General features: G+C 46.5%; 1 protein-coding gene across 6 annotated transcripts in view; it reads right to left on the bottom strand.

Annotated features, from left to right (window-relative positions):
• The window catches only part of EGF (epidermal growth factor), a 184,477-nt gene that overhangs the window by 143,575 nt on the left and 16,166 nt on the right, over positions 1 to 24,736 (bottom strand). The gene's annotated exons all lie outside the window — the stretch shown is intronic.

The following is a 24,736-nucleotide window of genomic DNA, read 5'->3' on the forward strand; positions in this document are numbered from 1 at the left end:
ATCATAAAAATTCTATTTGAGTTATTGTTGAGAACCTGTTTTCACAGTTCATGTGCCCAGTTGTAAAGCAGATCACACGCATGACAGACAAAATATCAATGCAAAATATAGGCCCTAATATACACTTGAATGCCATTTGTTCAGTGGAAGAAGCATCAATCCGTACTTGACATCACTAAACAACACTGACCAAACAAGGAACAAATTTAAAGCATGGTAGATTTGTTGCATATCTTTCTAAAACGCTTCTATTCATCTGAATGATGTAAAAACAACTCTTACAGATGCAAGGAAAAGGTTTTCAGTCACAGAAACTTCTGCATCATCGGGTAAAAATACCACCACCAAAAAATAGGCCACAAGATAACAATGAATATAGTAAACGTAACAAATTCAGCTTTATTGAACATATATTAAAAATGAGAGACAATATTAAAATGCATAGAAGGCAGAGCAGAAATCAGAATAGAAAAAATGAGGGGTATACTCCTAAATTCTATCCATATGTAATCAGTGAACACTGATGTAAACATTCGGTAATATAATGTGTATCAATAGGAATGGCTGCAAGTACAAGCAAGCTAAGAATAAAGAGCACTGTAAACCAAACAATAATGAAAGACTCCAAAATAACAGACTGTGCACCCTGTAGCGAGATACCTCACCTCCAGCCCCAAACGCACGTTTTCACCCTTCGCTTCATCATGGGGAGTGTACTCATACTCCGATAGCTGAATCCGTGTACAAGGTAAACAGCACCTAATGCAGTGCATGCGTCTAGCGATCGCACTTATATGACGTATAGGGCTCACATATGGACTTAATAATGACATAATGATCTCTGACATTGCGGCCGCTGCAGGAGGATGTGTGGGATTGGTTGAATTGGACTTCCATTACATGTATGAGGTGGATGATTGGTTACCTGCATATATATATATATATATATATATATATATATATATAATATATATATATATTTCTATATATATATATATATCTATATATATCTATCTATATATATATATATATATATATATATACCCTCCCTATCTGAGTATGAGTACACGCCCCCTGACAAAGCAAAGGGCGAAAACGTACGTTTGGGGCTGGAGGTGAGGTATCTCGCTACAGGGTGAACAGTCTGTTAGTTTGGAGTCTTGATTTCATTATTGTTTGGTTTACAGTGCTCTTTATTCTTCGCTTTATTCTTGTACTTGCAGCCATTCATATTGATACATACTATATTACCAAATATTTACATCTGTGTTCCCTGATTACATATGGATATAATTTAGGAGTATAGCCCTCATTTTTTTCTATTCTGATTTCTGCTGTGCCTACTATACATTTAGATATTGTCTGTCATTTTTAATATATGTTCAATAAAGCTGAATTTATTATGTTTACTATATTCATTGTTATCTTTTGGCCTATTTTTTGGTGGTGGTTATTGGGTGGCCACTGACATTATATACATGAGCCATTTTTATCTTTTGTGGTGAACGTGTGAAAATACTTTAAAGCTTCATCTATACTCTCAGCAAACAGATACCCCATAAATTGCTATATTTCTTATACATAAAGCTATTTTATGTTTTTCCTTAAGGTCAATGAAATTCATGATCTCCCCTGACTAGGGGATAGTCTAGTTGCTATAAACTCCTATACCACCCCAAAACCCCCTATAAAAGCCCAAAAATGATTGACACTTGGTGGTGGTATAAAGGCCACAGCAGACCCAATTTTATTACTAAACATAAGCATTCCAACAAATTGACCATGTATAAACATCATACAACACATTGTATAAACATCTGTAACACTTCAATAAGACACTGAGTATAACCACCAGGAGATGAACTTGAAGGCAACTAGCTCCCTTAAGCTGACAAGCTGGATACCATTAGTGATGAGCGTCAGGGGCCATATTCGAATTTGCGATATTCTGCGAATATATGAATATTAATCCTATGTTTGCGAAATTTGCATATTCGCTATGTTCATTCACGTTTTTCCATGCGAAAATCGCATTGAAATTTGTATAGTGCGCATGCACAATTATATCTTTCAACTAACTAACTAACTAACACTATACCCTACACTAGAACCTATGTGCTAAACTAACCTACCCTACACTACTAAAAGAAGGGAGGATCAGTGTCCTCTGGAAGTGCCAATATTCGTGAATATTTGCATATTCACATATACGAAATATTTGCACTCCATACCGACTCACACAGTAAATAATATTGGAGCCTTCTTTGGACCACAAGCTGGAAGCAGGGAGGGTGATCACTTTTTTTTTTACACAGTACACATCATTGTTGTGATGTGTACTGTGAAGAAAAAAGAACAAAAAGCATATATTACGAATATATATCGCTATATTAGAAATATTTGTGAAATTGCGAAGTGACGATATATGCGGTGAAAATTTCCATTTCAAATATTCGCACTCAACACTAGGTACCCACCCCAGCACACAATTAGAACCATCTTCCAAATCACCATCATTTCCATGGAGTACCTCTAAATCCTCTTTCTGCTACCGCTATAATGGCATGCGACACCTTACATGCCACTGTTCCTCCTCAAAAGCAGAGCTCGCCCAATAGCATCCCATATAACCAAAGTCCATTCCCATTGTGCTCAAATGAACCCCATAATGGCCCAAAACCTCAGACGACCCAGACTCCCCAAACTGCTGCTACATGCAAAAAAAAAAAAAAAAAAACAACCAATGAACTTATTTATCAAATTCACCACCAATTTAGCCTGGCATCATTGATAGTGGGCCACAATGTCAGCCCAAACAAAAAAAAGGCTTGGAAACGAAGACCATAACCTCAACTGATCCAATTTTATTTCCCTTATGATGGAGACAGAGAAAAAATCAAGGGAGCGGCCTCCGATCTTTCAATATATTCCAAGTGTGAATCACATATATATAACAGTGTAACTTACACTCAGTGAGTGGTCCCCGAACTGACCACTCACTAACTTCACAATGCATATAAACAGTTAATAACCGTTCTGTCCGCTACGCTTCTTTCGGAATGGGAGTCACTCTCTTCTGATGTATATAGAATCAGAAACAAAAAAAAAAAACAAGAAAATGAGCGGACAGCCCACTTTTCTTCAACAATGCCGCAGGCTATAGCAGTATAATACTTCAAATTACTTTCTTCACTGAGGGGCGCTTGGTCCTTATGCTCCCCCCGTGTCGGCTTGCTTCAAAAGTCACACTCCCAGCCTCGTCCCACTGGTGGTCTCCAGCTGTCTCTGGAAACTGAGCGCCCCTCAGTGAAGTAAGTCATTTGAAGTAGTATACTATGCTATAACCTGCGGCATTGTTAAAGAAAAGTGGTCTGTCCGCTCCTTTTAGTCAGTTTTTTTGTATCTGAGTCTATGTCCTCAGGATTGCCTTACCCCAATGTTGTTGCCTTCCCTGTGGATCACTATGACATCGGGAAACCTATCCATCCTGACGTACTATTGGATATTGCGCAGCAATCCAGACTACATGAAACCTTGTCTTCCCAACCAGCGCACCTGTACCTCCAAACACAAAAATCCCAACTGACGGCTAACCGGCCGCCCATCTGCTTTGTACATTGCACATTCCAGACCTCTTCCACCCCCCTGTGACACATAGGAATGCCCCACAATCCATTCTAAGCAGGGGCCAGCAACTGCAAAACAAAGCAGAAGAAAGGTAACATACAATATGGGAAAAAAAAAAACATTCAAATACAACCCACCCATTACAGCAAGTGAGGTTGAATAAAAATTCGAAACTGCTCAGACTCCCATCTCCCTATCCTCTTGATTAACTCCAGACCCAGGCCCCACTCAGACACCTCAGTGACCGCACCAATATGAAAAGAAAGGGAGCTGTTATCCTCCCACACACAGCCCGCCTTCGGCAAGTACTGGCAACAAAAACTTCAAAATTGAAACGGGGATCAGTAAAGGCCTTCCACCCAGAAGAAGCACTGGCAAAATATCCTGATAACATGCTACCGGACACATAGCCAACCCCCCGAGGGAGGCCACATCCCTATCTAACTGGTCCATCCCTGACTGGCGAACCCTGCACTCCAAAACCTTCCCAACTAGAAGGACATCTGTCATCAATAGACCCACCACCACTCATTTGCTCTGAGCCACCAGATCCGAGATTCGGAAAACCTCCCAAAAAAAAAAGGCAAGGCAAAACCCATCAAAACAACCCTAACTCAAAACCCAAAAAACAAACCCCTTCAACCATTTTAACAACGGAAAGGACATAAGCTTTCACATGTCCCTAGTGATCGCACCCTTATGAAAACCCCTCACCGCCTGTCTGTCCAAAATAGATTTTGTGACATTTGTCATGCCACAAAACTTAACAGAAAAGACTAAAGCAGTGCTCTGGTGCCTTCTCCACGATATCACTGACTAAAATGGCAAACAGCTGAAGCCATTTGGAAGTAAAACCTCCTCTCCTCTATCTAAATTGAACTTCTGTAAGGGCAACAACAAGAATATTTCCACAAGAAGATCAGCCCACACACATTTGTTAGTTGTCCAGATTAGCAGAAATCAGCAAGTTTGGCTAACTCATGCCTAATGTATGCATCCAGGTTTACTGATCTTTAAATGGGCACTGTCAGATGCAAAAACATTTTATATGTTGTACATGTTGGCAAAACATTAACTTTTCCAATATACTTCATAAGAATTCTTTTTTCCTTTTTATAGAAATCATGGCTTATATATTTGTTCAAACTGAAGCACAGGCATGGACAAAGTCCAGTAAGTTAGGGTGGGCTAGCACTCCTCTGTGCTCTCTCCTGTCTGATAGTACTCCTCTATGCTCTCTCCTGTCCGATAGGACTCCTCTGTGCTCTCTCCTAACCAGTTGGTCGCGCTAGACCATGTCAAGTTCCCTGCTTCCATGGTCCGGGTACACTTATGCTCTCACCATTGTGGATCACTACTCTAAGTGGGTTATTGCTGTACCCATTAAAGACCTCACAGCCAAAACAGCGGCCCAGATGTTCTACTCCAATTTAGTGAAAACCATTGAGTGTCCAGAGTCTGTCCTGACGGACGTGGAACAGCCTTCGAGGTCCAACTCTTCCAAGTGCTGTGTCAATTCCATGCCTGTAAGAATCTCCGGACTACTGCTTACAACCCCCAGGGGAACGGGGTTTGTGAGCGCATCAATCAAGTCTTTATCCACATGTTGCGAGCAGCCTCTGTTTCAAGGCAAGAAGAGTGGCCCTATTTGCTGCCCGAACTGTTGGAGATTTAAAATAATATAGTCCATTGTTCTATGGGATACACCCCTTTCTACTTGATGTGAATTCGGGTATGGTCGCCGCTCGGTGCTGCGCCATTTTATGCTAGGGACGTTAGGGACCCACTCAAAATAGGTGGCCTTGACGTGGCGAGTGGGCTTGTACTTTTTGATCAAAAATGTATACTAACAACCTGTTAGTTTTTGATATTATGCTGAGAAGCAATCAGATCATTATACAAGATTGTAGATGTGCACCATGTCTGTTTTTCTACCCGAATTCACATTGTGATTTCTATCCCCTCTTTTTTTTGTTTGAACATGTTGTTTGCACTCTTCCCCACCCCCTCAGCCCAACCCTATATAAGTAGTAGTTAGCTACACATGGGTCATTTCTTTCCTAGCAGCCTCCCAGTCTGACTGGGAGAGCATGGTAAGTGAGCCATTACACCCTGTTCACACTGGTGTGGTGCTGTGCGGTGTCCGTTACTGCCGTGGCGCCGTGTCTGCGGGGGGGTGCGGCCCAAAGACTGGTTTGAGTGGCATTGGGGCCGCTCTGCCGGTGGGTCGCTCCCCGCTGTGGGCATTGGTGTCGCGGCGGTGATGGTCGCCGCTCGGTGCTGCGCCATTTTATGCTAGGGACGTTAGGGACCCACTCAAAATAGGTGGCCTTGACGTGGCGAGTGGGCTTGTACTTTTTGATCAAAAATGTATACTAACAACCTGTTAGTTTTTGATATTATGCTGAGAAGCAATCAGATCATTATACAAGATTGTAGATGTGCACCATGTCTGTTTTTCTACCCGAATTCACATTGTGATTTCTATCCCCTCTTTTTTTTGTTTGAACATGTTGTTTGCACTCTTCCCCACCCCCTCAGCCCAACCCTATATAAGTAGTAGTTAGCTACACATGGGTCATTTCTTTCCTAGCAGCCTCCCAGTCTGACTGGGAGAGCATGGTAAGTGAGCCATTACACCCTGTTCACACTGGTGTGGTGCTGTGCGGTGTCCGTTACTGCCGTGGCGCCGTGTCTGCGGGGGGGTGCGGCCCAAAGACTGGTTTGAGTGGCATTGGGGCCGCTCTGCCGGTGGGTCGCTCCCCGCTGTGGGCATTGGTGTCGCGGCGGTGATGGTCGCCGCTCGGTGCTGCGCCATTTTATGCTAGGGACGTTAGGGACCCACTCAAAATAGGTGGCCTTGACGTGGCGAGTGGGCTTGTACTTTTTGATCAAAAATGTATACTAACAACCTGTTAGTTTTTGATATTATGCTGAGAAGCAATCAGATCATTATACAAGATTGTAGATGTGCACCATGTCTGTTTTTCTACCCGAATTCACATTGTGATTTCTATCCCCTCTTTTTTTTGTTTGAACATGTTGTTTGCACTCTTCCCCACCCCCTCAGCCCAACCCTATATAAGTAGTAGTTAGCTACACATGGGTCATTTCTTTCCTAGCAGCCTCCCAGTCTGACTGGGAGAGCATGGTAAGTGAGCCATTACACCCCGTTCACACTGGTGTGGTGCTGTGCGGTGTCCGTTACTGCCGTGGCGCCGTGTCTGCGGGGGGGTGCGGCCCAAAGACTGGTTTGAGTGGCATTGGGGCCGCTCTGCCGGTGGGTCGCTCCCCGCTGTGGGCATTGGTGTCGCGGCGGTGATGGTCGCCGCTCGGTGCTGCGCCATTTTATGCTAGGGACGTTAGGGACCCACTCAAAATAGGTGGCCTTGACGTGGCGAGTGGGCTTGTACTTTTTGATCAAAAATGTATACTAACAACCTGTTAGTTTTTGATATTATGCTGAGAAGCAATCAGATCATTATACAAGATTGTAGATGTGCACCATGTCTGTTTTTCTACCCGAATTCACATTGTGATTTCTATCCCCTCTTTTTTTTGTTTGAACATGTTGTTTGCACTCTTCCCCACCCCCTCAGCCCAACCCTATATAAGTAGTAGTTAGCTACACATGGGTCATTTCTTTCCTAGCAGCCTCCCAGTCTGACTGGGAGAGCATGGTAAGTGAGCCATTACACCCTGTTCACACTGGTGTGGTGCTGTGCGGTGTCCGTTACTGCCGTGGCGCCGTGTCTGCGGGGGGGTGCGGCCCAAAGACTGGTTTGAGTGGCATTGGGGCCGCTCTGCCGGTGGGTCGCTCCCCGCTGTGGGCATTGGTGTCGCGGCGGTGATGGTCGCCGCTCGGTGCTGCGCCATTTTATGCTAGGGACGTTAGGGACCCACTCAAAATAGGTGGCCTTGACGTGGCGAGTGGGCTTGTACTTTTTGATCAAAAATGTATACTAACAACCTGTTAGTTTTTGATATTATGCTGAGAAGCAATCAGATCATTATACAAGATTGTAGATGTGCACCATGTCTGTTTTTCTACCCGAATTCACCTTTCTACTTGATGATGAGGCAACATGGGCAGCTGCCTAAAGACCAAATTTTTGGGCTCCAAGCTCCGTTCAACAACTCTCTGCAAGCCTCCCTGGAGTGGGTCTCTGACCACCAGAGGAGAATCCAGGAAGCCAAAGAAATTGTCAGCAAGAAGATGGGCGAGGCTCAGCAAAGACAACAGGAGGATTATAATCATCATGCCTCTGCCAAATCGCTTCAATTGGGCGACAAAGTCTGGCTGCGGAAGTTTCCAAGGACCCACAAGTTAGACTCTATCTGGGAGACCGGACCGTACACAGTGACAGCCATACCCTATCCGGCAGGGGTAAAGTCCTCGGGAAAAAAAGTGTGGGAACTCACCCAATATTTTCACTCAAGGGCTGGTCCTTCTAATGGGAATGGTGTTCCTGCTGTGGAAAATGTGCAGGAACTCAGTTTCCTCACGTTCCTGCAGTACTTGAGCCCTGCTATCCGGTATGATGTATACGAAGTACAGAAGCCTGGGTATGAGCCGCAAGTTGGTCACTGAAACTGGATCAAGTTGTGTCTGAAAGAAGTCCTCCCAACGCCACCTCCTCCAGCTGTCAGACATGTGAGAGAGTATGTTCCAGGTGAGGGGATCCACCCATCTATGGATTTTCCCATGTTTTCTCCAAATCAGCCTGCAGTTTGTGTCGCACTAACCCCAGGGCTGGTTCAACCCACGCTGGTCTCTACACCAGTACCAGCCTTGTCACCATTAGCAGTACCAACTCTGTCTCCAGCCTCCCTAGTGCAGATGCCAGAAACTCTGGGTCCCGCCAGGCCCAGGACCAATACCCACTCTTGAATTTGTCAAGGAAGAGTTAGCTACAGCTTCAGAGTTTCCAAGAGCTCCAGAAGACGCAAGAGTTCCAGATTCCCCCGAAGTGGTGTTGTGTAGGTCAACACAAGGACAAATTCCCGCAAGGTACAAAGATTAGCTCACAATATAGTGTGTAAAGTTATGTACCACACATAGTTAGTCCATATAAAATCAAAATAGTCTACACTTATGTAAATATCTAAGTTAGGACTGTAATATTACTTAAGGTCTCAGTCCACGTATATCAATGTATATGTCTAACATTTTCTCCTGTCCACGTGTACAGGGTTCTCTACTGGCCCCTGCAAGATAAGATCAACAAGTATAAGGGCACAAGTACAAGTTGTAAAGGTAACACTATTGTATTGCATAAAAATGTATATTGAGTTCTGGGGAGAAGTGTTGTAATACTGAAGTGCCCCAGCAGCCAAGGCATTGGGCAGATAGCCTCAGGCAACCCAATCCACAACCAGTGAATTAAAGTGTTTAAAGAGTGTTAGCAATGCAGTTACAAGTGAAAACAATCCCACATTTTTACCCTGTTACTGTAAGTAAAGAGCCTTTATGGACATTTATCAGTGCTACATGGACTAATTTCAATTTTGTTTCATAATCAGACCTGAGAAGGACTGTACCAAAATGCCCCAGGAACTGTAATTGGGCCCCAGTGGCCACTTTGGTCATCCGCCCTCCAGGACTGGGCGTCGAGGACGACTGTATTTAAGAGGGGGAGTTTGTGGTGGCCCAGTAGAGTACCCTTGCTGCCCTGTCTGGCAGCCTCCCTTAAGTGTCCTCTGGGCTCCCTTGTACTTGTTTCCCCTCTGTACATATGTTCTGCATTGTATTGTATTACAAAATGTCTTGTTGCTTTAAGAGTTGTACATGTGATATGTCATGTGATTGTTACCCAGGAGGTATCAGTGACCAGGTGACCCCAAGAGGCTCGGCTAGGCCGAGGCTCCCCCATATAAGCCCTGGATGGAGCTACCTCTCTTTCTTTTTGCTCTTTGGAGATAACCCTTTGGTGAGGTCAGTCGTGCCTAGTGTGTGTGTACAGGGTGTTGGAGGCCTCAAAGTCAAGTCCTGCAGCCACCATCAAATGCAAGTAAGCTACAGTCATAGCTTTATCAGTCTTCAGTCAAGTCAAGTCAGTCCCTGTCATCTGTCAAGTCAACGTGGCCTGCATTAAATTGACCCCAGCTACTACAATTCCCAGCAAGCCCTTAAAGGGGTATTCTGGTGGAAAACTTTTTTTTTAATCAACTGGTGCCAGAAAGTTAAACAGATTTGTAAATTACTTCTATTAAAAAATCTTAATCCTTCCAGTACTTTTTAGCTGCTGAATACTACAGAGGAAATCAAAAGAAAATAATTTCATCTGTAGTATTCAGCAGCTAATAAGTTCTGGAAAGATTAAGATTTTTTAATAGAAGTAATTTACAAATTTGTTTAACTTTTTGACAATAGTTGATTTAGAAAAAAAAAAAAAAGTTTTCCACCAGAGTACCCCTTTAATGTTTCTGAGTCACTGACTGCTCACCTCTGTGGGCCCTGGCTGAACTGTATAGACTGTTCCACCTGTCTAACCTCAGTAAAGCTACCATTGTCTGTAACTTGGCATCGGAGTCATTATTGCCCACGTGCCTAGCCCAGGATCCAGCGATATACCTTCAGGTGGTATTGAAGATAAACCACGCCCTGGCATCACGAATACAAGGGGTTAATGCCATCTTCCCCTAGGATTATTCCATCTGCCCTTTGCATCACACCCTCTACCACATAGAGATTTTTAACTTTGTGAATAATTTTGTAGAAAATTTATTTTAAAATCCCCCCCCCTTAGCTAACACCTACTATATGACTAGTTTAATGGTCATACATGGGACATTTGCCAGCAGAAAGATAGAATCCAAACCCAAAAGGCACGCCTACAATGGTCTAACTATAATGATATTTCTTATATAACTATTGCGAGCCAATTTTTATGAACAGGTTTCAGCAAAACGTTATCACTGAAGTATGTAGCATTCTTAAAATACCAATCCGTTCTGAATATTCCAGCTGTGTTATGATTAGAAATATGTCAAAAACTACTGTGAACACCCCTTCTAATAAATGAGGTTAGGTTTTCAGCCATACACTTTACAAACAGGTGCAAAGAATAAAGCACATAGCCTTGCGATCTCCATAGATAAATATTGGCAGTAGTATGCATTGTACTGAAGACCTTACTGTCTTAGGAGGCCGCCTTTGCCACAAGTTAGTTTATAAAATGTATAATCATCTAGATTAGCCCTATTCAAGTATAACTGCAAGTAATAACAGCTCAGGCAACACAACACAACCCCAGAGAACATGCCCACCTATGGTGAAGCTTTTGTTGCATTATCCACACAAAATTTCAAATTGTTTCTGAAAGTGACATCAGGAAAAAGAACTCTGTGTCAGTAGCTTTGTAAAAATCAGTTGCCATGGTAAAGCAGACATAAGCAAGCTGAATGTCCTAGTCTGATCGAAGGCTGCTAAAGAGCTTAAAGGGGTATTCCATGAAAAAAAAAAACTTTTTTTTCTTTATCTCAACTGGCTCCAGAAAGTTAAACAGATTTATAAATTATTTCTATTAAAAAAATCTTAATCCTTCCAGTACTTGTCAGCTGCTCAAGTTGAGTTGTTCTTTTCTGTTTGACAACAGTGCTCTCTGCTGACACCTCTGTCTGTCACATGAACTGTCCAGAGTAGCAGCAAATCCCCATAGCAAACCTCTCCTGCTCTAGACAGTTCCTGAGACAGACAGAGGTGTCAGCAGAGAGCACTGTTGTCAGACAGAAAAGAACAACTCAACTTCAATAGCTGATAAGTACTGGAATGATTAATATTTTTTAATAGAAGGAATTTACAAATCTGTTTAACTTTCTGTAGCCAGTTGATTTTTCATGGAATACCCCTTTAAGGCCCAGCAAGTACTATCATGGGAGAATGGCTGGGAATAGAAGAAAAAGGAAAGAAGGTTTTACCATGATCACGAGGTTGTGATGGCTGACTCAGTAAACAAATTAAAAAATTCCATGGCCTAGATGCTTTTCTTGAAAAATATAATATTAAAATTTATGATTACAAAATGGATCCAGGGATTAATTCCGACTGCCATATTTGGAGTCAGAAAGAAATATTTCCCCTGGTATGGGTCAATTGGCCTGTATTTTGCCGTTCTCTAGATTAATAGAGTATGGTTACAATTGATGGACTTTTGTCTTTATTTAACCTTATAAACTACACTGCTCAAAAAAATAAAGGGAACACTAAGATAACACATCGTAGATCTGAATGAATTAACTAATTGTATGAAATACTTTCGTCTTTACATAGTTGAATGTGCTGACAACAAAATCACACAAAAATTATTAATGTAAATCAAATTTATCTACCCATGGAGGTCTGGATATGGAGCCACACTCATAATCAATGGAAAACCACAATACAGGCTGATCCAACTTTGATGTAATGTCCTCAAAACAAGTCAAAATGAGGCTCAGTAGTGTGTGTGGCCTCCACGTGCCCGTATGACCTCCCTACAATGCCTGGGCATGCTCCTGATGAGGTGGCGGATGGTCTTCTGAGGGCTTGTCCTCCCAGACCTGGACTACAGCATCCACCAACTCCTGGACAGCCTGTGATGCTACGTGGCGTTGGTGGATGGAGCTAGACATGATGTCCCAGATGTGCTCAATCGGATTCAGGCCTGGGGAACAGGGGGTGGGCCAGTCCATAGCATCAATGCCTTCCTCTTGCAGGAACTGCTGACAGACTCCAGCCACATGAGGTCTAGCATTGTCTTTCATTAGGAGGAACCCAGGGCCAACTGCACCAGCATATGGTCTCACAAGGGGTCTGAGGATCTCACCTTGGTACCTAATGGCAGTCAGGCTACCTCTGGCAAGCACATGGAAGGCTGTGCAGCCCCCCAAAGAAATGCCACCCACACTATTACTGACCCACTGCCAAACTGGTCATGCTGGAGGATGTTGCAGGCAGCAGAACATTCTCCACGGCGTCTCCAGACTCTGTCACGTCTGTCGCATGTACTCAGTGTGAAACTGCTTTCATCTGTGAAGAGCACTGGGCGTCAGTGGGTGGGGTCCTCTCTATTGAGAGACATGCTGCACACTCGATTCAGTTGTGCAAACCAGATTTGTTTATACATACCTGCCATGCAGAGAGGTGCAGATGCTTGTTAGAAAAAAAAAAACAGATATGAAACAACAAGGTGATTTATCAAGCTCCATAGTAAACATTTTTTGCTTATAAAAGATTTTTGCTTATTCTAACGCACATTTCTGAAATCTGCTCACATAGTAATTTTTCATCTTTTTTTACTTTGCAGTAGTCATGTATTTATCAAATGCGATAGTCGCTATTTATGAAGAAAAAAGTTGCATCTCCGTTTAAAAGTTGTATATGTATTCCAGGTCGAACCTGGTTAATGGTGGAGCGACAGCTCCCGTTCCACCATACTAGAGTACAGAGGTGGTGGGGGCAGCAATCTTGCAATTGCCCCTCCGCCCCCTTGATCCGCCACTGTCCCCTCCATTAATGGGCATTATGCTGGCACCCCACCCTCCCCTCTACATTACTATTCCTCATGAAAGCGGATCCAAAAACCACAAAACCATCAGCTAACATAAGTCACACCAACCCCCTACACACTGATAAGGCCCCCCTTACCCCCCCCCCCCCCCCAGCAAACATCTCGAGGTGGTTAACATACCTAGCTGGGGGTTTTTTTTTGGGGGGGGGGAACTTCACTATTGTTTATGTGCCTCAGCGCAGCGACACAAGACTCCGCCGACCAATGTCACGAAATGCAGCCTCAAAATTAAACAAAAAAGCCTAGGGATATTCATGGTGCAGCATAGTATGTTTTTAATATTTTTTTTATTTCTGAGGAGGGTGGATGGGTTGTTGCAGGATAGTTGGAGGGCAGCTATTTAGTGCCAGGCTGGCCAGTCAGGGTCCCACCCGGTGCGGTACACCCTCCCCCCCCCCCCCCCCCCCTCCCTGTCACTCTCTAGCAACACTGCTGGTAATAAAGGGTAGATAAAGAACTTCAGGTATTAACATATTTAACATATTTTAAAAAGCTTTTGTAAAAGGGTTTCCTGGGTTTTGCTTACGTGCGATTTATTTATCAAGGTTGTGCGACTATTTGATAAATAGGTCACATGTAAGCAAAAGTATGAAAAAAAATTGTCATATAAAAGCAATACGTTTGAAAAGAATGATAAATCTCCTTCCAAAAAACCAAACCCTCTAAAATGGACTCCAGAATACTTGATGATGTTAGTAGATACTCAAAATACAAAAGTCTGTTCACTTATCATGTACTGTATAATGTTTATGATATCTACAGGTCATGTAATTTTTTTTTATATATTTAAGTATTAGTGGTTCAAACAAACAAAAAAGGGAACAAAATATAGATAAGTACTGTTTTGTCAGGTAACATTCAATCGGAAACATCAAGAATCGCACAAGAGGTGACTGGTCTTGTTATGATCCTTCCTCTAGAACAGTCTACTTCTGCATATAATATAGTAAGCTATGCAGGCTTTTGGCCCTATGTAGGTCAGTCAGGAATGAAACAGCCTACGGCCACTGACTAGGCCCAGCAATAGGACAGTGCACAGTTCCAGTTTTGTAGCTCCCCGTGGTGTTTTGAGTTACATAGGCATTTACCACATAGTTTTTGACAGTAAGAACAAGTTGTGGCTTTCGCCTGTGGTTGGTGCCTTCTCACTGGTAGGGTCCTAGCAACCACTGGGGAAATCTTTCTTTTTTTTCTGAGTATAGCTTGGCCCTGAGATCCACCCTTCTAGTCACCTACTATTGTGGAGCAGGATGGGTCTCCAGGCAGGTCTATGTCTCGTCAAGGCTCTATCCTCCTTAATCCTCCAACCTCATAGAACTCTTCCTCAGTAGTGTTGCTCGCGAATATTCGCAATACGAATTTTATTCGCGAATATCGCATATTCGCGAATTCGCGAATATTCGCGAATATAGCACTATATATTCGTAATTACGAATATTCTTTTTTTTTTTTTTTTTCACAGTACACATCACAGTGATCACCACTCTCTGCTTCCAGCTTGTGTGGTGTAAAGAAGGCTCTAATACTACTGTGTGAGACTGGTGTGCGAATGTTCGCATATCCGAAAATTTGCATATGCAACTTTTCGCATATGCGAATTTTTGTTTGTACAGGTTTTCGTATATGCAAATTTTCGCATATGTTAATTTTTGCAAACGAGAATATTTGCATATGCGAAAATAAAACGCGAATATTCGCGAATATATGACGAATATTCGTCCATATATTCGCGAATTCGAATATGGCCTATGCCGCTCAACACTATTCCTCAGCACTGAACTATTAATGGTCATGTAATTAACCCCTTAAGGACGCAGGACGTAAATGTACGTCCTGGTGAGGTGGTACTTAACGCACCAGGACGTACATTTACGTCCTGTGCATAACCGCGGGCATCGGAGCGATGCCCGTGTCATGCGCGGCTGATCCCGGCTGCTGATCGCAGCCAGGGACCCGCCGGCAATGGCCGACGCCCGCGATCTCGCGGGCGTCCGCCATTAACCCCTCAGGTGCCGGGATCAATACAGATCCCGGCATCTGCGGCAGTTCGCGATTTAAATGAACGATCGGATCGCCCGCAGCGCTGCTGCGGGGATCCGATCATTCATAACGCCGCACGGAGGTCCCCTCACCTTCCTCCGTGCGGCTCCCGGCGTCTCCTGCTCTGGTCTGTGATCGAGCAGACCAGAGCAGAAGATCACCGAAAACACTGATCTGTTCTATGTCCTATACATAGAACAGATCAGTATTAGCAATCATGGTATTGCTATGAATAGTCCCCTATGGGGACTATTCAAGTGTAAAAAAAAATGTAAAAAAATGTAAAAGTAAAAAAAATGTGAAAAATCCCCTCCCCCAATAAAAAAGTAAAACGTCCGTTTTTTCCTATTTTACCCCCAAAAAGCGTAAAAAACATTTTTTATAGACATATTTGGTATCTCCGCGTGCGTAAATGTTCGAACTATTAAAATAAAATGTTAATGATCCCGTACGGTGAACGGGGTGAACGAAAAAAAAATAAAAAAAAGTCAAAAATTCCTACTTTTTTAATACATTTTATTTAAAAAAAAATATAAAAAATGTATTAAAAGTTTTTTTATATGCAAATGTGGTATCAAAAAAAAGTACAGATCATGGCGCAAAAAATGAGCCCCCATACTGCCACTTATACGGAAAAATAAAAAAGTTAGAGGTCATCAAAATAAAGGGATTATAAACGTACTGTCACGATGCCGGCTGGCAGGTAGTGGATCCTCTGTGCCAGAGAGGGATTGGCGTGGACCGTGCTAGTGGACCGGTTCTAAGCCACTACTGGTTTTCACCAGAGCCCGCCGCAAAGCGGGATGGTCTTGCTGCGGCGGTAGTGACCAGGTCGTATCCACTAGCAACGGCTCACCTCTCTGGCTGCTGAAGATAGGCGCGGTACAAGGGAGTAGGCAGAAGCAAGGTCGGACGTAGCAGAAGGTCGGGGCAGGCAGCAAGGATCGTAGTCAGGGGCAACGGCAGAAGGTCTGGAACACTGGCTAGGAACACACAAGGAACGCTTTCACTGGCACAATGGCAACAAGATCCGGCAAGGGAGTGCAGGGGAAGTGAGGTGATATAGGGAAGTGCACAGGTGAACACACTAATTGGAACCACTGCGCCAATCAGCGGCGCAGTGGCCCTTTAAATCGCAGAGACCCGGCGCGCGCGCGCCCTAGGGAGCGGGGCCGCGCGCGCCGGGACAGAACAGACGGAGAGCGAGTCAGGTACGGGAGCCGGGGTGCGCATCGCGAGCGGGCGCTACCCGCATCGCGAATCGCATCCCGGCTGGCAGCGGAATCGCAGCGCCCCGGGTCAGAGGATGTGACCGGAGCGCTGCAGCGGGGAGAGTGAAGCGAGCGCTCCGGGGAGGAGCGGGGACCCGGAGCGCTCGGCGTAACAGTACCCCCCCCCTTGGGTCTCCCCCTCTTCTTAGAGCCTGAGAACCTGAGAAGCAGACTTTTGTCTAGGATGTTGTCCTCAGGTTCCCAGGATCTCTCTTCAGGACCACAACCCTCCCAGTCCACTAAAAAAAAAGTTTTCCCTCTGACCTTTTTGGAAGCTAAGATCTCTTTGACAGAGAAGATGTCCGAGGAGCCGGAAACAGGAGTGGGAGGAACAGATTTGGGAGAAAAACGGTTGAGGATGAGTGGTTTGAGAAGAGAGACGTGAAAGGCATTAGGGATACGAAGAGAAGGAGGAAGAAGAAGTTTATAAGAGACAGGATTAATTTGACACAAAATTTTGAAAGGACCAAGATAGCGTGGTCCCAACTTGTAGCTAGGGACACGGAAGCGGACATATTTAGCGGAGAGCCATACCTTGTCTCCAGGGGAAAAAACGGGAGGAGCTCTTCTTTTCTTATCCGCGAACTTCTTCATGCGTGATGAAGCCTGTAAGAGAGAATTTTGGGTCTCTCTCCATATGATGGAAAGGTCACGAGAAATTTCATCCACAGCGGGCAGACCAGAGGGCAAGGGAGTAGGGAGGGGGGGAAGAGGGTGACGGCCGTACACCACGAAAAATGGGGATTTGGAGGAAGATTCAGAGACCCTGAAGTTATACGAGAATTCGGCCCATGGGAGGAGATCTGCCCAGTCATCCTGGCGGGAGGAAACAAAATGTCGCAAATAATCACCCAAGATCTGGTTAATTCTTTCTACTTGTCCATTGGACTGGGGATGATATGCAGAAGAAAAATTTAATTTAATCTTGAGTTGTTTACAGAGAGCCCTCCAGAATTTAGACACGAATTGGACGCCTCTATCCGAGACAATCTGCGTAGGCAACCCGTGAAGACGAAAAATGTGTACAAAAAATTGTTTAGCCAACTGAGGCGCAGAAGGAAGACCAGGAAGAGGGATGAAATGTGCCATTTTGGAGAATCGATCAACGACCACCCAAATAACAGTGTTGCCACGGGAAGGGGGTAAATCAGTAATAAAATCCATACCAATCAGAGACCAAGGCTGTTCGGGGACAGGCAGAGGATGAAGAAAACCAGCGGGCTTCTGGCGAGGAGTCTTATCCCGGGCACAGATAGTGCAGGCTCGCACAAAGTCCACAACATCCGTCTCCAGAGTCGGCCACCAATAGAAGCGGGAGATGAGTTGCACAGATTTCTTGATGCCCGCATGACCTGCGAGATGGGAGGAGTGACCCCATTTGAGGATTCCGAGGCGTTGGCGTGGAGAAACAAAGGTCTTTCCTGGAGGAGTCTGCCTGATGGAGGCAGGAGAAGTGGAGATCAGGCAGTCAGGTGGAATGATGTGTTGCGGAGAGAGTTCAACTTCTGAGGCATCCGAGGAACGAGAGAGAGCATCGGCCCTAATGTTCTTATCGGCAGGACGAAAGTGAATCTCAAAATTAAATCGGGCAAAGAACAGAGACCACCGGGCCTGGCGAGGATTCAGCCGTTGGGCAGACTGGAGGTAGGAGAGGTTCTTGTGGTCGGTGTAGATAATAACAGGAAAACTTGATCCCTCCAGCAGATGCCTCCATTCCTCAAGTGCTAATTTAATGGCTAGAAGCTCTCGATCCCCGATGGAGTAGTTCCTCTCCGCTGGAGAGAAGGTCCTAGAGAAAAAACCACAAGTGACAGCATGCCCGGAAGAATTTTTTTGTAGAAGAACAGCTCCAGCTCCCACTGAGGAGGCATCAACCTCCAATAGGAAGGGTTTGGAAGGGTCAGGTCTGGAGAGGACGGGAGCCGAAGAAAAGGCAGACTTGAGTCGTTTAAAGGCGTCTTCTGCTTGAGGAGGCCAGGACTTGGGATCAGCATTTTTTTTGGTTAAAGCCACGATAGGAGCCACAATGGTAGAAAAATGTGGAATAAATTGCCTGTAATAATTGGCGAACCCCAAAAAGCGTTGGATAGCACGGAGTCCGGAGGGGCGTGGCCAATCTAAGACGGCAGAGAGTTTGTCTGGATCCATCTGTAGTCCCTGGCCAGAGACCAAATATCCTAGAAAAGGAAGAGATTGGCATTCAAACAGACATTTCTCAATTTTGGCATAGAGTTGATTGTCACGAAGTCTCTGAAGAACCATACGGACATGCTGGCGGTGTTCTTCTAGATTGGCAGAAAAAATTAGGATATCGTCCAGATATACAACAACACAGGAGTATAACAGATCACGAAAAATTTCATTGACAAAGTCTTGGAAGACGGCAGGGGCGTTGCACAGGCCAAAGGGCATGACCAGATACTCAAAGTGTCCATCTCTGGTGTTAGATGCCGTTTTCCACTCATCCCCCTCTCTGATGCGGATGAGGTTATAGGCGCCTCTTAAGTCCAATTTAGTAAAGATGTGGGCACCTTGGAGGCGATCAAAGAGTTCAGAGATGAGGGGTAAGGGGTAGCGGTTCTTAACCGTGATTTTATTAAGACCGCGGTAGTCAATGCAAGGACGTAGGGAGCCATCTTTTTTGGACACAAAGAAAAATCTGGCTCCGGCAGGAGAGGAGGATTTACGGATAAAGCCCTTTTTTAGATTCTCCTGGACGTATTCAGACATGGCAAGAGTCTCTGGGGCAGAGAGAGGATAAATTCTGCCCCGGGGTGGAGTAGTGCCCGGGAGGAGGTCGATAGGACAATCATAAGGCCTGTGAGGAGGAAGAGTCTCAGCTTGTTTTTTGCAGAAAACATCCGCGAAGTCCATATAGGCCTTAGGGAGACCGGTTACTGGAGGAACCACAGAGTTACGGCAAGGGTTACTGGGAACCGGTTTTAGACAGTTCTTGGAACAAGAGGACCCCCAACTCTTGATCTCCCCAGTGGACCAATCCAGGGTTGGGGAATGAAGTTGAAGCCAGGGAAGTCCAAGGAGAATTTCCGAGGTGCAATTGGGGAGGACCAAAAGTTCAATCCTCTCGTGATGAGATCCGATGCTCATAAGAAGGGGCTCCGTGCGGAAACTTATGGTACAGTCCAATCTTTCATTATTTACACAATTGATGTAGAGGGGTCTGGCGAGACTGGTCACCGGGATGTTGAACCTGTTGACGAGAGAGGCCAAAATAAAATTTCCTGCAGATCCAGAGTCCAAGAAGGCCACAGTAGAGAAGGAGAAGGCAGAGGCAGACATCCGCACAGGCACAGTAAGACGTGGAGAAGCAGAGTAGACATCAAGGACTGTCTCACCCTTGTGCGGAGTCAGCGTACGTCTTTCCAGGCGGGGAGGACGGATAGGACAATCCCTCAGGAAGTGTTCGGTACTAGCACAGTACAGGCAGAGGTTCTCCATACGGCGTCGTGTCCTCTCTTGAGGTGTCAGGCGAGACCGGTCGACCTGCATAGCCTCCACGGCGGGAGGCACAGGAACAGATTGCAGGGGACCAGAGGAGAGAGGAGCCGAGGAGAAGAAACGCCTCGTGCGAACAGAGTCCATATCTTGGCGGAGTTCCTGACGCCTTTCGGAAAAACGCATGTCAATGCGAGTGGCTAGGTGAATAAGTTCATGTAGATTAGCAGGAATTTCTCGTGCGGCCAGAACTGTTACGCCGAGCGCTCCGGGTCCCCGCTCCTCCCCGGAGCGCTCGCTTCACTCCCTCCGCTGCAGCGCTCCGGTCACGTCCTCTGACCCGGGGCGCTGCGATCCCGCTGCCAGCCGGGATGCGATTCGCGATGCGGGTAGCGCCCGCTCGCGATGCGCACCCCGGCTCCCCTACCTGACTCGCTCCCCGTCTGTTCTGTCCCGGCGCGCGCGGCCCCGCTCCCTAGGGCGCGCGCGCGCCGGGTCTCTGCGATTTAAAGGGCCACTGCGCCGCTGATTGGCGCAGTGGTTCCAATTAGGGTTTTCACCTGTGCACTTCCCTATATTACCTCACTTCCCTTGCACTCCCTTGCCGGATCTTGTTGCCTTAGTGCCAGTGAAAGCGTTCCTTGTGTGTTCCTTGCCTGTGTTTCCAGACCTTCTGCCGTTGCCCCTGACTACGATCCTTGCTGCCTGCCCCGACCTTCTGCTACGTCCGACCTTGCTTCTGCCTACTCCCTTGTACCGCGCCTATCTTCAGCAGCCAGAGAGGTGAGCCGTTGCTAGTGGATACGACCTGGTCACTACCGCCGCAGCAAGACCATCCCGCTTTGCGGCGGGCTCTGGTGAAAACCAGTAGTGGCTTAGAACCGGTCCACTAGCACGGTCCACGCCAATCTCTCTCTGCCCCAGAGACTCTTGCCATGTCCGAATACGTCCAGGAGAATCTAAAAAAGGGCTTTATCCGTAAATCCTCCTCTCCTGCCGGAGCCGGATTTTTCTTTGTGTCCAAAAAAGATGGCTCCCTACGTCCTTGCATTGACTACCGCGGTCTTAATAAAATCACGGTTAAGAACCGCTACCCCTTACCCCTCATCTCTGAACTCTTTGATCGCCTCCAAGGTGCCCACATCTTCACTAAATTGGACTTAAGAGGCGCCTATAACCTCATCCGCATCAGAGAGGGGGACGAGTGGAAAACGGCATTTAACACCAGAGATGGACACTTTGAGTATCTGGTCATGCCCTTTGGACTGTGCAATGCCCCTGCCGTCTTCCAAGACTTTGTCAATGAAATTTTTCGTGATCTGTTATACTCCTGTGTTGTTGTATATCTGGACGATATCCTAATTTTTTCTGCCAATCTAGAAGAACACCGCCAGCATGTCCGTATGGTTCTTCAGAGACTTCGTGACAACCAACTCTATGCCAAAATTGAGAAATGTCTGTTTGAATGCCAATCTCTTCCTTTTCTAGGATATTTGGTCTCTGGCCAGGGACTACAGATGGATCCAGACAAACTCTCTGCCGTCTTAGATTGGCCACGCCCCTCCGGACTCCGTGCTATCCAACGCTTTTTGGGGTTCGCCAATTATTACAGGCAATTTATTCCACATTTTTCTACCATTGTGGCTCCTATCGTGGCTTTAACCAAAAAAAATGCTGATCCCAAGTCCTGGCCTCCTCAAGCAGAAGACTCCTTTAAACGACTCAAGTCTGCCTTTTCTTCGGCTCCCGTGCTCTCCAGACCTGACCCTTCCAAACCCTTCCTATTGGAGGTTGATGCCTCCTCAGTGGGAGCTGGAGCTGTTCTTCTACAAAAAAATTCTTCCGGGCATGCTGTCACTTGTGGTTTTTTCTCTAGGACCTTCTCTCCAGCGGAGAGGAACTACTCCATCGGGGATCGAGAGCTTCTAGCCATTAAATTAGCACTTGAGGAATGGAGGCATCTGCTGGAGGGATCAAGATTTCCTGTTATTATCTACACCGACCACAAGAACCTCTCCTACCTCCAGTCTGCCCAACGGCTGAATCCTCGCCAGGCCCGGTGGTCTCTGTTCTTTGCCCGATTTAATTTTGAGATTCACTTTCGTCCTGCCGATAAGAACATTAGGGCCGATGCTCTCTCTCGTTCCTCGGATGCCTCAGAAGTTGATCTCCCTCCGCAACACATCATTCCACCTGACTGCCTGATCTCCACTTCTCCTGCCTCCATCAGGCAGACTCCTCCAGGAAAGACCTTTGTTTCTCCACGCCAACGCCTCGGAATCCTCAAATGGGGTCACTCCTCCCATCTCGCAGGTCATGCGGGCATCAAGAAATCTGTGCAACTCATCTCCCGCTTCTATTGGTGGCCGACTCTGGAGACGGATGTTGGGGACTTTGTGCGAGCCTGCACTATCTGTGCCCGGGATAAGACTCCTCGCCAGAAGCCCGCTGGTTTTCTTCATCCTCTGCCTGTCCCCGAACAGCCTTGGTCTCTGATTGGTATGGATTTTATTACTGATTTACCCCCTTCCCGTGGCAACACTGTTATTTGGGTGGTCGTTGATCGATTCTCCAAAATGGCACATTTCATCCCTCTTCCTGGTCTTCCTTCTGCGCCTCAGTTGGCTAAACAATTTTTTGTACACATTTTTCGTCTTCACGGGTTGCCTACGCAGATTGTCTCGGATAGAGGGGTCCAATTCGTGTCTAAATTCTGGAGGGCTCTCTGTAAACAACTCAAGATTAAATTAAATTTTTCCTCTGCATATCATCCCCAGTCCAATGGACAAGTAGAAAGAATTAACCAGATCTTGGGTGATTATTTGCGACATTTTGTTTCCTCCCGCCAGGATGACTGGGCAGATCTCCTTCCATGGGCCGAATTCTCGTATAACTTCAGGGTCTCTGAATCTTCCTCCAAATCCCCATTTTTCGTGGTGTACGGCCGTCACCCTCTTCCCCCCCTCCCTACCCCCTTGCCCTCTGGTCTGCCCGCTGTGGATGAAATTTCTCGTGACCTTTCCATTATATGGAGAGAGACCCAAAATTCTCTCTTACAGGCTTCTTCACGCATGAAGAGGTTCGCGGATAAGAAAAGAAGAGCTCCCCCCGTTTTTTCCCCTGGAGACAAGGTATGGCTCTCCGCTAAATATGTCCGCTTCCGTGTCCCTAGCTACAAGTTGGGACCACGCTATCTTGGTCCTTTCAAAATTTTGTGTCAAATTAATCCTGTCTCTTATAAACTTCTTCTTCCTCCTTCTCTTCGTATCCCTAATGCCTTTCACGTCTCTCTTCTCAAACCACTCATCCTCAACCGTTTTTCTCCCAAATCTGTTCCTCCCACTCCTGTTTCCGGCTCCTCGGACGTCTTCTCGGTCAAGGAAATTTTGGCTGCCAAAAAGGTCAGAGGGAAAAATTTTTTTTTAGTAGACTGGGAGGGTTGTGGTCCTGAAGAGAGATCCTGGGAACCTGAGGACAACATCCTTGACAAAAGTCTGCTCCTCAGGTTCTCAGGCTCCAAGAAGAGGGGGAGACCCAAGGGGGGGGGGGGTACTGTTACGCCGAGCGCTCCGGGTCCCCGCTCCTCCCCGGAGCGCTCGCTTCACTCCCTCCGCTGCAGCGCTCCGGTCACGTCCTCTGACCCGGGGCGCTGCGATCCCGCTGCCAGCCGGGATGCGATTCGCGATGCGGGTAGCGCCCGCTCGCGATGCGCACCCCGGCTCCCCTACCTGACTCGCTCCCCGTCTGTTCTGTCCCGGCGCGCGCGGCCCCGCTCCCTAGGGCGCGCGCGCGCCGGGTCTCTGCGATTTAAAGGGCCACTGCGCCGCTGATTGGCGCAGTGGTTCCAATTAGGGTTTTCACCTGTGCACTTCCCTATATTACCTCACTTCCCTTGCACTCCCTTGCCGGATCTTGTTGCCTTAGTGCCAGTGAAAGCGTTCCTTGTGTGTTCCTTGCCTGTGTTTCCAGACCTTCTGCCGTTGCCCCTGACTACGATCCTTGCTGCCTGCCCCGACCTTCTGCTACGTCCGACCTTGCTTCTGCCTACTCCCTTGTACCGCGCCTATCTTCAGCAGCCAGAGAGGTGAGCCGTTGCTAGTGGATACGACCTGGTCACTACCGCCGCAGCAAGACCATCCCGCTTTGCGGCGGGCTCTGGTGAAAACCAGTAGTGGCTTAGAACCGGTCCACTAGCACGGTCCACGCCAATCCCTCTCTGGCACAGAGGGTCCACTACCTGCCAGCCGGCATCGTGACAAGAACATCTTTAATGTTGCTGGATAGGCCTTTTTTGAAGGTCGCGCAGAGGGCCTCATTATTCCAGGACAATTCTGAAGCAAGAGTACGGAATTGTACGGCATACTCGCCAACGGAAGAATTACCCTGGACCAGGTTCAACAGGGCAGTCTCAGCAGAAGAGGCTCGGGCAGGTTCCTCAAAGACACTTCGGATTTCCGAGAAGAAGGAGTGTACAGAGGCAGTGACGGGGTCATTGCGGTCCCAGAGCGGTGTGGCCCATGACAGGGCTTTTCCGGACAGAAGGCTGACTACGAAAGCCACCTTAGACCTTTCAGTGGGAAACAGGTCCGACATCATCTCCAGATGCAGGGAACATTGGGAAAGAAAGCCACGGCAAAACTTAGAGTCCCCATCAAATTTATCCGGCAAGGATAGGCGTAGCCCAGGAGCGGCCACTCGCTGCGGAGGAGGTGCAGGAGCTGGCGGAGGAGATGACTGCTGAAGCTGTGGTAGTAACTGTTGTAGCATAACGGTCAGTTGAGACAGCTGTTG

Source organism: Hyla sarda, chromosome 1 (genome assembly GCF_029499605.1).
Source record: "Hyla sarda isolate aHylSar1 chromosome 1, aHylSar1.hap1, whole genome shotgun sequence".
In the NCBI taxonomy this organism is placed as follows: Eukaryota; Metazoa; Chordata; class Amphibia; order Anura; family Hylidae; genus Hyla; species Hyla sarda.